Here is a 13,540-nt window from a genome sequence, read left to right as displayed (position 1 = left end):
GGGAACAGTTCCATATTCATAAAGAACGCATCAAGGACCCGTTAAAGACATCAAGAAGACATTAAAACATTACCAAGTCATTCCAGACCAGAGATGGCCATCACCGGCCATCCCGAAAGCAGTTTAAATATAATAACTACCCCACTGTGCCATAAGCCCGCCAAAAGTTAAACAAAGACTAACCTTGATTTGGTGGGAGATAAAGGCTTCTTCTGAGAAGTATAATTGGAGACACCCGGGGTAGCAAAAAAAATGCTCCATCTTAGATATTGGGAAGAGAGAGGCTCCTTTTCTTCATCATCTTCGTAGGACCTTTGGTAATAGCCGTTACCTTCGATAGCAGCTGGAGTTCGGAGAAGAAGACGCTTCGAGTTGGCGTCCCGCCCCGGGGTAAAACATCGGGAGATCATCGACCAACCCCGGGCCATTGACGAAACGGGAGGGTAGAAAAACTACCAAAGAAATCTATATGAAAGCCGGCTAGGGGCTTCCAACCGTGGTCAAGCAGATGATCTCCGCCAACATCCAGGCCCGTCAGTGTCCAGCCTGTCCATGACCTTCACCTCGAGAGAGAGAGAGAGAGAGAGAGAGAGAGAGAGAGTGAGGTGTGGTGCAGCCCGCTGTGGCTCCACTGACCATGAGGAAACAGGACGCCTGAGGGGATTAAAATGCAGACCTGTTTCAAAACTCTATACTTTTCCAACTGGATTGGTGAGCATGTTTCTGGCCCTTCATAATCGGATCTAGATAGGGTAAAGGGGGTGGTCATTTTGGGTATAATTAACATGAGTTGTTGTCCCTCGATGTTCCGTGTGTTTCCCCATTCCATAATGACTGTTGTAAGGTATAATATGCCTGTATTTATTTTAGCTAGTACTGTATTGTTATGATTTGTTTTTCCCTCCCATGTACCCTCTTATTTGCTTGCATTTGATTTGTTTTTCCATATGCAATAAAATTCCATTTTGATTCATTAAATTTGGTCTATAAGAGTCTTCTCTGCATTGTAGTTCCTGCACCTAAGGCCAGTATCTAGAACCTAAGGGGCGAGTGGGTTGAACCACTCAAGGTTTTACTGTGCAAAAGAGAGAGAGAGGCCTCTGGCGAGAGAAACCTCGGCGATCTCAGAGCTAAAACAACTTACACCCCACGAGGGGAAACAGCCTCTCTGCATCATTAATTGCATTCAACATTACGGGGTACAGTTTCCGCTTTGGGGGCAATCGGAAAATGGTGCCCAAAATGCTCTTGAAATTGCATTGGTTAGGTTAGCTTCAAGTGTCCACTGAAATTCATTTGCATAATCACAAACGTAAAATCTACCATGAACCAGCGCAATCGGGCCACATAATAGAACGTAATCATTTTAATTTTTTTTCTTTCCATTAAAAAGTATTCCTTGATGTATTTAAGATTGGTAAACTGGTGCCGTTTTATTAATACAGCTGAAAATGGATTTATCAACAAAAATAAGCATTTTTAATCAGGGTGTCCAGTCCTCCACCTGTGAGTAACCTGGTTTAAAATCACTGAAAATGACTTAGAAAAAAACTAAACTGAACCATTTAATAGTTTCATTGGAAAATGAGCGCAATTTGAAGAACCTTCCCAAACCAGCGCAACTGGTGGAATCTCGCAATTTCCACCTGGGGGGCGGGGCAATTCAGTGGGCGGGGCCTGATCCTGGCAAATTGAATCTTAAGCAAGCATAAAAGATTGTGGAAAATACGAGCATAAGAGGTTTTGGGCATATCTCACTTAAGTTTAACATTCCCCGATCTTTTGTGCTGGTTCGGCTGATTTCGCCCGTATTGCGCTAACATAACTCGCGGAAACTTCTACTGAATTATTTCTCTGCCAGATCAATGCCACATCCTTTGCCTGTACTATTGTACGTGTATGAGTATAAGTGGTAGCACGTTCACAATATTTCACAATAGAGCAGGGCTGATAGATAATGATAATATACATCAGCGTGCAACATTATCATGAAAAAATAAATTCCTGAGAGGAGCAGAGGAAAGGTTCAATGGGCCGAAGAAGACTATAGAGGTCTTGAGAGTAAAGATGAATCATACAATCAAGAAAAATCATTAAACAACTGCTTCGAGATGCATAAATATGAATTCTGATAATTGAAATTTTAACATCAATTTTGCCAAACAAACAACCCACAAGGGAATAATGAAGGAAGGTCACAGATAGGCTCTCTGTGTACATGTAGAAGAGTATGGAAGAGTGGAGGGCATCTGGTTTTGTTTTTTTCCCTGTAAACTGATAGTTATCATTTTCTGGGTGTTTCACTTTACCACTATTTTCCCCCTCAACCTTTTAATTCAATCTTTCATGTTGGAGAAAGAAGTCTTCTTTGAAGACGTGTATGAGTGAAGGATCAGAAGAGCAGGTGAGGGGTGCCCTTGTACCATGATGTGTATTAATAAACTGGACCTGGGTATACAAGGCATCAGTTAAAAGTTTACAGATGACATGATTAAAATGCAGTGATCTTTTGCGCTGGTTCGGCCGATTCCGCTCGGATTGCGCTGATATTTCTGGCGTAAACGAGCGGAAACTTATACCGAATTATTTCTCTGTCAGATCAGTGCCGCATCCTTAACTTGGAAATGTAGTGAACAGTGAAAAAGATAGTAGCAGACTTCAGGAGGACATAGACAGACTGGTGAAATGGGCAGACACATGGCAGATGAAAATTAATGCAGAGAAGTGTAAAATGATGCATTTTGGAAGGAATAATGAGGAGAGGCAATATAAAATAAATGGTACAACTTTAAAAGGGGTGCAGGAACAGAGAGAGCTGGGGGTTTACACAAATCTTTGGAGGTGGCAGAACGAGTTAATGAGGCTGTTTAAAAAGCATACAAGATCATTGGCTTTTATAAATAGAGGCATCAAGTAAAAAAGCAAGAAAGTTATGCTAAACCTTTATAAATCACTGGTTAGACCCCAGCTGGAAAATGATGTCCAATTCTGTGCACCACACTTTAGGAAGGATGTCAAAGCCCTGGAGAAGTTGCAGAGGAGGTTTACTAGCGTGATACCAGGAAAGAGAGACTTCAGCTATGTGGAGAGACTAGAGAAGCTGGGATTGATTTCCTTCAAGGAGAGAAGGTTAAGGGGAGATTTAATAGAGGTCAATATTATGAGAGGTTTTGATAGAGTACAAAGGGAGAAATTGTTTCCACTGGCTTGAGGGTCAGTAACCAGAGGACAAAGATTTAAGGTAATTGACAAATGAACGTGAGGGAACTTGAAGGGATAATTACTAGACCTAGCCCCTTTAGGGCTACCCCGGACCAGGCGTATTCCTCAGACATTCACTTTCAACTAAAGTTTGAGGTAGCCGAATCCAAAAGATGCTTAATTGGGTCTAAAGGTCTGGGCTATCTCTCCCAAAAGGAAAGGAACAACCTAAAAATGTTATGGTCCTCCAGATAGCACTTTTAATAAGTTTAGCTAGATTGTAACGTTCTGGATATTATGAGGATCCGGAAAACTCCCCCAGAATTCTGCAACTCCTCACCAAAGTGTGTATAGAAATGAGTTTGCGAGTTTGATACAGAAGTCTTATATGAGACAATTCTAAAAATATATAGATTTATTAAAGAACCGACATGTAATTTACAGTTGGTGAGTCAATCGCAACATTATCAGTTCCAAAAAGAGAAAGCTTACAATCCTACTTTCAAATCATAACTTCGCTAAAGTTTTACAGTTCTTAGTTTTCTATAGGATATCCACCAAATCCAAATACCTTTGATCTCCGAGGTACAAAGAGTTGGAGACTTACAGAGCCACCTCTGAAGCTGAGAATTGCTTTGCCCCTTTAAAGTGAGTCTCTTATCCCATTTGAGAGTTCAATATTTATACCCTTTCCAGTGGTATTTCCTTTAAGGTTTTCTGCTGATGTAAGCTAAATGGCCTAGTAATTCAGTTGCGTTCGCCAGCCGTTAGCGCCTTAGGAGGAGTAGATCTCGAGCGCTAGGCACTTAGCGGCCGGGCGCAGAACGATTTGCGCCTACGCCCAACTTCAGTAGACATTTAGCGCCGGCGCAAAGTGTTTGCGCGCGCTCAGCTGCGCGCGCAACTTATGACGTCATTTCGTCGTGCAACGCCCTTTGTGCGCCCCAAACCGGAACTTCAGTCGCGCCCGCCCAATGTGGGCGTGGCGGTGTTAAGAACTGTGAAGTGGAACGCAGCAGAGGCCCTGCGGGCCTCGGGGAGCGCTAATTAAAGGGCACTTACACTGAACTATAAAGGCCAGCCATTTTGCTGCAATGACTTTAGTGCAACGGATTTCTGGACAGAGACCAAGGAAGACACCTTACTGATTTGGCCCAACATAGGAGAGGTATTTTTGGCTTCTGGCCAGAGCTTGGAAATTTGACTCATTGTGATTTCACTGTTTGCAAGTATATTATGGGGGCTGCATGGGGTTCCAACCCTCAGTTCCAGCATTATGTGCGAAGGGCTCGCAGACGCTGTGTGAGAGGGGCAGCCATGCCTAGACGCAGAGGGGGCATCAGGCGTCGGCAACGTAGGCCTTACCCACTCAGGGAATACCGCCAGCAGGTGTCCTATCTCACCATGACTGCCGCGCAGTGTGTTAAGAGGCTGCGCTTCAGAAGGGAGGTGGTTGCAGAGATCTGCCAGCTGCTTCACAGAGATCTGCGTCCACAGCTGATGTGCAGGACGTCTCTGTCGGTGGAAGTGAAGGTCACGGTGGCTCTGAACTTTTATGCAAGCGGCTCCTTCCAAGCCGCTGCTGGGGACATAGCTAACATCTCCCAGTTCGCCGTGCATCACTGCATCCAGCAGGTCACCGATGCCCTTTTCACAAGGAGACACCAATTCATCTCCATCCCCATGACCCTAGAGAGGCAGGAGCAGCGTGCAGTCGGATTTGCGAGGATCGCCGACTTCCCCATGGTGCAGGGCGCCATTGACTGCACGCATGTGGCTTTGCGGGCACCTATCGACAATGCCGAGGATTACCGCAACCGGAAGGGCTACCATTCCTTCAATGTACAGCTGGTGTGTGACCACAGGCAGCGCATCCTAGCTGTCAATGCCCGCTTTCCAGGCAGCAGCCACGATGCATTTATCCTGCGACAGACTACTGTGGCTGACATGTTCCAGGCACAGCCTCCCCCAAGAGGATGGCTTATCGGGGACAAAGGCTATCCTTTGTGTACATGGCTCATGACCCCGCTCCGCGCGGCCAGGACCCCTGCTGAGGAGGCATACAACGAAAGCCATCAAGCCACAAGGAACATCATAGAGCAAATGATTGGCGTCCTCAAGCAATGGTTCCGCTGCCTGGATCGCTCCGGCGGATCTCTGCAGTATTCGCCGGATAGAGTCTCCCAGTTCGTCGTCGTTTGCTGCATGCTGCACAACCTGGCTATCCGCAGGACTCAGGCACTGCCACCTCACGTTGGACCACCACCTCAGGAGGACGAGCAGGAGGACCATGAGGAGGAGGAGGAGGAGGAGGAGGAATACCAGCCCAGGAGGGAGCCACAAGGTCCAAGGGCCATCCGTCGGCGGCTTATTGAACGACACTTCTAGGCCCCCTGTCAGGGAATGGCTTGTGGCAATGAACGCACATGAATGCAGCCGCTCCGCAAGCCCTCAGCCGGTTAACGCAACAACCACTTGAAACATCACACATGGACAAGCTGAATAAAGAAAAAGCTTTATTGAACAAACTCAGGGCCCTTCCCACATGAAACCGAAAAACAGACAACACCCCCAAAAAACACTCAAATACATATCTCACTCCCACAACCTGGGGAGGAATAACAAAACTTGTCCATCCAAATGGCCTTCATCCTCGGCCATAGCAAAAGAACCCCCCCCATAGACAAGACAACCACCCCCATATAAAAAAACATTTGCGAACACACTCTACTTTGTGTGCTGAGAGGGCGAGTCCTTGTCCAGGCTTTTCCGGCCCCTGGCCGACCTGCTGCTCCGCCTCAACCTGGGCCTTGTGGGTGCTGCAAGGCTGGGGGAAGGCTCCTGAGGGGCACATTGCGTGACGGCAGATGCCCTTGGGGGTCGGCCTAGACGAGCTCTGGCCCTCGAGGGGCCGGCTGCTGACTGCTGCAGCTGTGGCTGGGCAGCATCAGTCCCTCCAGCAGCTCGTCGCAGCTTCGCTGGGGGAGTGGCAGTGGCGGCTGCAGCAATGGGGTCAAGCTGGCTGATGCCAGGCGCTCGCTGCTCGCCTGAGACACTGGCACTCGGACGGGCTGGCACTGCAGCAAGCGCAGCAATCTGGTGAAGGCCAGACCGCTGTGCTGCTGCAGCGCGGCGGGTGCCCTGGCGATGCCTGCCTGACACAGCGAGTGTGGCAGCAGTGAGTGCCCGTACTGCCCTGGTCTGTGCCCGCATCAGACCAGCCAGTGACTGCACGGCACCACTGATCAACTGTCCACTCGCTGCCTGTGTTGCCCTGAATTCGTCCTGACTCGCGTCCTGTGCTGCCCTCAATTCGGCCCGACTCGCGTCCTGTGATGCCCCGAATTCGGCCCGACTCGCGTCCTGTGCTGCCGCGAGTTGTTCGAAACCCCTGGCCTGTGAGGCCCCGAAATCGGACACACTATGAGCCAGGGACTCGATGGCCTCAGGCAACCGTGCCACAACCCCCATGAACTCGGTGTGCCGACGATCCGAGTCCGCGGACATTTGATCAAGGAGGCGCACCTGCTGGGCGAGGACCGTCTCCGGACTGGAGGCCGGACTCTCCCTCTGGGGAGAAGGCCGCCGAGCTGGCCGACCCTTCCCGCGTGGCTGGACGCCACTGGGCCCAGGAGCTACACTCCCCTGCAACACTTCCCCCCTCTGGGGAGAAGGCAGCCGTGCTGCCCGACCCTTCCCGCGTGGCTGGACGCCACTGGGCCCAGGAGCTACACTCCCCTGCAACACTTCCCCCCTCTGGGGAGAAGGCAGCCGTGCTGCCCGACCCTTCCCGTGTGGCTGGACGCCACTGGGCCCAGGAGCTACACTCCCCTGCAACACTTCCCCCCCATGGGGAGAAGGCAGCCGTGCTGCCCGACCCTTCCCGCGTGGCTGGACGCCACTAGGCACAGGAGCTACACCCCCCTGCAACACTTCCCCCTGGCTCTCCTCCAGGGAAGACGTGTCCCCTCCATTGCCATCCCCTGGCGCGGATGAGGGTTCCCCCGATGTGCTGCCTTCCTCTTGCTCCTCCTCGTCCTCCTCTTCCGAGGGACTGACACTCGCAGCTTCAGGGACCTCCTCCTCACCAGCTGAAAGCAGGAAGGCACAAGAGTAGCTTTAGAGTGAGGACAGGGCATCAGCGAGGGAGGCATGAGTGGTGGCATTCTGCGCATTGGTCGGACAGTGGCAAAGGATGTAGATCTGAAGCGCAAGGGGAACGAGAGAGCTCCAAACGGTCATGTCCTTACCATTGGGGCCCAGCACAGGGTCGGCATCTCCAATTGCAACGGGGCCAATCACCCGGGCACCCATGAGTCGACCCACGCGCTCCTCCAGGTCACTGAGCTGCTGGAACTGGGCACGGCCTCCCCCGGTGACAGTCCGGCTCTTCAGATTCTGGGCCAGCTTGGCCTGCAAGAGAAAGGACGGCCTTTAAGTACAGTGTGGTGCCCTGTTGTTGTGTGCACTGCCTCCCATGGTCGAATAGCTTGGCCAGTGTGGTGCCCTGTTGTTGTGTGCACTGCCTCCCATGGTCGAATAGCTTGGCCAGTGTGGTGCCCTGTTGTTGTGTGCACTGCCTCCCATGGTCGAATAGCTTGGCCAGTGTGTAAAGTGCAGAAAGTGCAATTGATGTTCATGCCAGTGCCATAGCTGCTGGATGAGGGATGGCCATTAGTCCTTTGAGGTCCCTTTGCCCATAATGTGAGGTGCACATGCAAGGATGAGGAGGACACTGGAAAGGGTACTCACCCTGACAATCCGAGTGAGGTCGTTAAACTTTTTCCGGCATTGGACACCAGTCCTGGGGACATCGCTGTTGGCTGTGACCCTCTGGGCGATATCCCTCCAGGCTCTCCTGTACACCCTCTTGGGAGGCTTCTTGCCACTGTCCGGGAACAAGATATGGCTTTTCTTCTCCAAAGCCCTAACCAGCACCTTTAAATCATGGGCAGAGAAGCGCTGCGCTCGCTCACGGGCCCTCTGCATCGTTGCTGGCGCTATTTCTCTCCAGCAGCAGTGTTTAGGCCTAGCTGGAGGGCTGCAGTATCCAGGGCGTGGCAGCAGACCAAGTCGACCCTTCCCCCTTTAAGAGCTGGCTGGTGTCAGGGTGTCTGCTGTCAATCAAAACATGACCGCACCTGCGCTGCGCCCGGCCTCGGCGGTATCAGTCTGCACCGCCGGCTTAGCGCCTAAAGATAGCCGTGCAACGCCAGTTTTAGCGCTCGAGCAAACTCCTTGGCCAAAGCTACTGAATATCGGCGAAGTGGCCTCCACTTTCCGCCGGGCGCAAACTTTAGCGGCCGCCCGACTTTACCGCCCCAAAAGTGGCTATACTGAATTTCTAGGCCTATGTAACACAAAGTAGTCATTTTTCTGCTGACCCCTGCAATTCCTACAGTCACCTCAGCTGGTAGCATTACAGAATTATGTCTCTTCTCTAGGTGTTCTAAGTTTACCATAAAAACGGTGTTACGGCAGGTCTGTTTTTTACTTGATGTCATTTTTACGAAGGCAGATGTTTCTTACTTTTATGTGCTTCTTTACGAAGTGTAAATTAGAACACCTTGTCCAGGGTGAACCATTGTTTCATTCTGAAAGGTCAGCCTACCGGAGCCTTTAACCTTCTGTTTCAATAAGGTTATTAATTCAGTGTCAACAACTATCTTATCTCTATAGCCAGAATGCTTTCACAGCTTTTCCATCGTTAGGTTTCTAGATTTCCAGACCCAGTTTGTCATGTTTAAATAAGGCCAGAATTCTTTCCTGGAATGGTGTCTTTTTCTGAATGGGTTTTATGGTTTATTCCTTCACAGACTGAGGAGAATTTTTTTTACACAGTGAGTTGTTATGATATGAAATGCACTGCCTGAAAGGGTGGTGGTAGCAGATTCAACAGTAACTTTCAAATGGGAATTGGATAAATACTTAAAAAGGAAACATTTTCAGGGCAATGGGGAAAGGGCAGGGTGTGGGACTAACTGAATAGCTCTTTCAAAGAGCCGGTACAGGCACAATGGACTGAATGGGTTCCTTCTGTGCTCTTCGATTCTATGATTGTTAAAAGTTGTAAATTAAGCTGAGTTAGATAAATAATGGTGACATTGTTTTCAAAATTCTTACTATTCTTTAGTAAGTATGTGAGCAGCATAAATAAAAGGTAAATTTCCCACATCCAAGTTCCCTTCCAAGTCACACAGCATTCTGACTTGGAAGTATATCACCGTTCCTTCATCATCGCTGGGACAAAATCCTGGAACTCCCTCCCTAACAGCACTGTGGGAGTACCCTCACCACACGGACTGCAGCGATTCAAGAAGAAGGCTCACCACCACCTTCTCAAGGGCAACTAGGGATGGGCAATAAATGCTGGCTTTGCCAGCAATGCCCACATCCCATGAACAAATTTAAAAAAATGATTCAATTCTTTTGGCATTTGTCAAGCTCATCTGACTCATTCCCTCAATATCAGTCAATCCTCATTTTGTGCAGTTCACCAGGCTGGACTGGACTGCATTCCAATCTCACTTTGGATTATAGGAATACAGGGGTAGGTTTTCTGGTAAGCGGTCCTTTTGCATATGTGTGCAGGGAAATCAAGCAGGGATCATTTTTCCATCTCCCATCCAAATTTGTATTTTACAGGAGATTCTGGCTAGTCAGAGTGGCATAAAAGACTTCTACATATTCCGTACAAGACTGTCATTATAACATGGGAATTGATTGAAATAGATTTAAATCACCCCCTGATCGATATCCCAACCCAAAGTGAACGATGGCAAGGCCTATAATTTGCCATGACGATGACTTCCAAAAGACTTTTGATAAACTTCCATAGAAAAAGGCTATTAATTAAACTCAAAGCCATAGGGATTCAGGTTAAAACTTAGATGTGGATAAGAAATTGTTTGAACAGCAGTAAACAGCGAGTACTGATTAGAGGGTTATGTTGGGATGGGAAGGAGCTTTTAAGTGGGTTACCCCAGGGCTCAGTGTTAGGATTACTACTGTTTCTAATTTATGGAAGTGACTTGGATTGAGAAACTCAATGCAAAGTGATTACATTTGCAGATGATACCAAACTTGGAGGGCCAGTGAAATTGGAGGAAGCAGCTAAGAAATTATAGAACGAATTATATGGAATTTACAGCACAGAAACAGGCCAGTCGGCTCAACTGGTCTGTACCTGTAATGGCTGCAGCGGCACTTCCCTCTGCTCACTGCCTGAGGGCGGTTTTTGAGGCCTCGGTGCACTGCTGCCGTGCCTACTGGGCACCTCTCCTCACCTGTTTCTCGAGTAATTGATCTCATCAGAGGAATTAGGCTAGTTAATAAAGTTGTTCCTCTTTTGGTAGGACCAATCAAAAATAAACAAATAAACTGTAACTAATGGAACTTTAAATAAACGTTAACAAATCAAAATAGAATTTGGTTATCCAAATCAATTATGCACTCCAGTCCCCGCGGCGCCCACCGGTCACGGAAGTCCTCGAGAGTGCCGGCGGACACCACGTCCTCCATCTCCAGGGCCACCCGGGCGCGAACATGGCCGCGGAAGAGAGGGAGGCAATCTGGCTGGACGACACCCTCGACCACCCACTGCCTGGACCAATTGATGGCTTTCTTAGCCAGGCACAGGAGCAGACCCACGAGGAGGTCCTCCAACCTGCCCGCTCCCCTCCGCACCGGGTGACCGTAGATCAAGTGTGTGGGACTGAAGTGCAACCAAAAATCGAGGAGCAGCCCCTTCAAATAATGGAAGAGGGGCTGCAACCTCTCACACTCCGTGTAAATGTGAAAAACGGACTCCTCCAGGCTGCAGAACAAACAGGCGGCCTGGGAGTCAGTGAACCTACTTAAAAATATATTGCACGGAACTGCTCCGTGCAACACCCTCCAGGCCAAGTCCCCAATAGAACAAGGGAGGACTCCCGCATAGAGAGCCCTCCATTGGGGACCTCCGCCTCCGCTGGAAGGCAAGACGGCACGCCACGGCGTGTCCGGATGGCAGGCAAAGATGACAAAGTGGAAAGTGTGCAGGAGCAGCCTGTACAGGAAACACCTCCGTGCGGAATGAAAAGGCACGGTGGGTAGTTCCTCGAGACAGCTCAAGTTGTGAGGTGCCGGTTCCCGAGGGGAGTTTCGGGGCTGGGCGCCAATAAGGAATTCCGTCCGAATGGGGGAAAGCTCGGATGGGATTGCCCCACGCGTTTGAGCCGCCTCGATACACCTTGTGGCGCCGGGGCGCAGTTTCGCTTTCATCAACTCGATGGCTTTGACCGCGAGCCAGACGTTGGCCCAAAACATGCGCTGCGCCAATCCTCCGGCGCCATCCAACCCGCTCCTCCGCCATCGAGCAGGTCCCCGACTCTAGTCACCTTGCCAGGCACAGCCCTGTGTTCCGCCAGCCACCCGAACCCGCGGACGTGGAGGTGCGGATTCCTGAACAGCGGCTCCCGAAGGACAGCCTCCATTCCTGACGGGGGAGAGCTCCGCCTGGAAGCGACGTAGTTCCAAACCCATAGCAGTTCCTGGTAGAAGACAGGCAGCTCCCGCAGGCTGGCACGCGTGCCGCCCACTTTCACAAACAGGAGCTGCATGTCGTAATTGAGGCCGTGCAGCTGGCGGAAAAAATACGTCGCCAGCGCACACCATCTCGGAGGATTCTCGACGTACAGGTATCTCTGCAGCGTCTGAAGACGGAAAGTCGCAGCCTGGGTGCGAAGGCACACAAGCGCCTGACCACCCTCCCTAAGCGGGAGACTCAGAACTGCGGCAGAGATCCAGTGCATCCTTTTGCCCCAGAAGAAGTCGATGACCTTCTTCTGTATCTTGGCGACAAATGAAGGGGGAGGGATCAGAGTGACCAACTGGTACCACAACATGGCAGCCACCAGTTGGTTTATGACCGTCGCTCGACCCCTGTAGGACAACACTCGGAGCAGTCCTGTCCAGCGTCCTAAGCGAGTGGTGACTTTGGCCTCCAACTCTTGCCAGTTCGCCGGCCAGGCATCCTCGGCAGGGCTGAGGGAGACTCCCAAGTAGAGGAGGTGCGTGGTGCTCCAGGTGAAGGGCCTGAACTACTCCGGCAGGGAGTCCACCTGCCACAGACCCACCAGGAGTCCGGAACATTTTTCCCAGTTGATCTTGGCGGAGGATGCGTCCGAGTAAATCTGCTGGCATTCCCGCATCCTCCGCAAGTCAGCGGGATCCGTGATCGTGAGGAGCACGTCATCGGCGTCAGCGGAGAGGACCACCTCCACGCCCGGCCCTTGCAGAGCCAGTCCTGTCAACCTCTTCCGCAAGAGGCGCAGGAAATGCTCTACGCAAATGGCGTATAATGGACCGGACATGGGGCATCCCTGACGCACCCCCATCCCGAAGCGAAGGGGCGCCATCAAGGAACCGTTAACTTTAATCAGACACACTGCAAAAGCGTACAGAAGTCGGATCCGGGTGACAAAATGCGCCCCGAACCCGAATGCGCGCAGAGTCCCGAAGAGATACTCGTGATCCACCCTGTCGAACGCCTTCTCCTGATCCAGGGAAAGGAAGGCGACCGACAGACCAGCCCTCTGGGAATGGTGGACCAGGTCCCGGACCAGATGGATGTTATCGTGGATAGTCCGGCCCGGGACCGTGTAGGACTGGTCGGGGTGGATCATGTGGGCCAACACGGCGCCAAGGCGAGCAAACATGGCCCTGGCAAAAATTTTATAGTCCGTGCTGAGGAGGGAGACCGGGCACCAGTTCTTAAGGAGGCGGAGATCGCCCCTCTTAGGCAGCAGGACAATAACCGCCCTGCGCCAAGAGAGGGGCATCTCCCCGGTCGCCAAACTTTCCCCCAGGACCCGCGCGTAGTCGCCCCCCAAGACGTCCCGGAACGCCCTGTGGAACTCCACGATCAGCCCGTCCAGCCCGGGGACTTACCCTGCAGAGCTGGTGGAGGGCGCCGGTCAGCTCCTCCAAACTCAGAGGAGCATCCAATTTTTCGGCGCCCTCCCGGCCGACCTTCGGCAGGACCTCCCACAAAACTCTGCACGTATCCTCGCTGGACGGAACCGGAGAGAAGAGAGCCCCGTAATAGGTGCAGGTCTCCGCGCTGATTCCCTCCGGATCCGAGAGCAGAGATCCGTCGTTGGCCAGCAGCCCCAAGAGATGCTTACGGACCTCCCGTCTTTTTTCCAGCGAGTAGAAGAAAGGGGAGCTGTGGTCCAGGTCCCGCAGTAACTGGATCCGCGACCTCACATACGCGCCTCGCGACCCGACGAGCTGCAGGTCCTTCAGCGCGCCCTTCTTCTCTTCGTACACCTTCCGCAGGGCCGGGTCCTCGACGACT

This window comes from Somniosus microcephalus, chromosome 1 (assembly GCF_052327205.1).
Source record: "Somniosus microcephalus isolate GS21.2 chromosome 1, FLI_Smic_1.0, whole genome shotgun sequence".
NCBI lineage: Eukaryota > Metazoa > Chordata > Chondrichthyes > Squaliformes > Somniosidae > Somniosus > Somniosus microcephalus.
Note: the sequence above shows the minus strand (reverse complement) of the source record.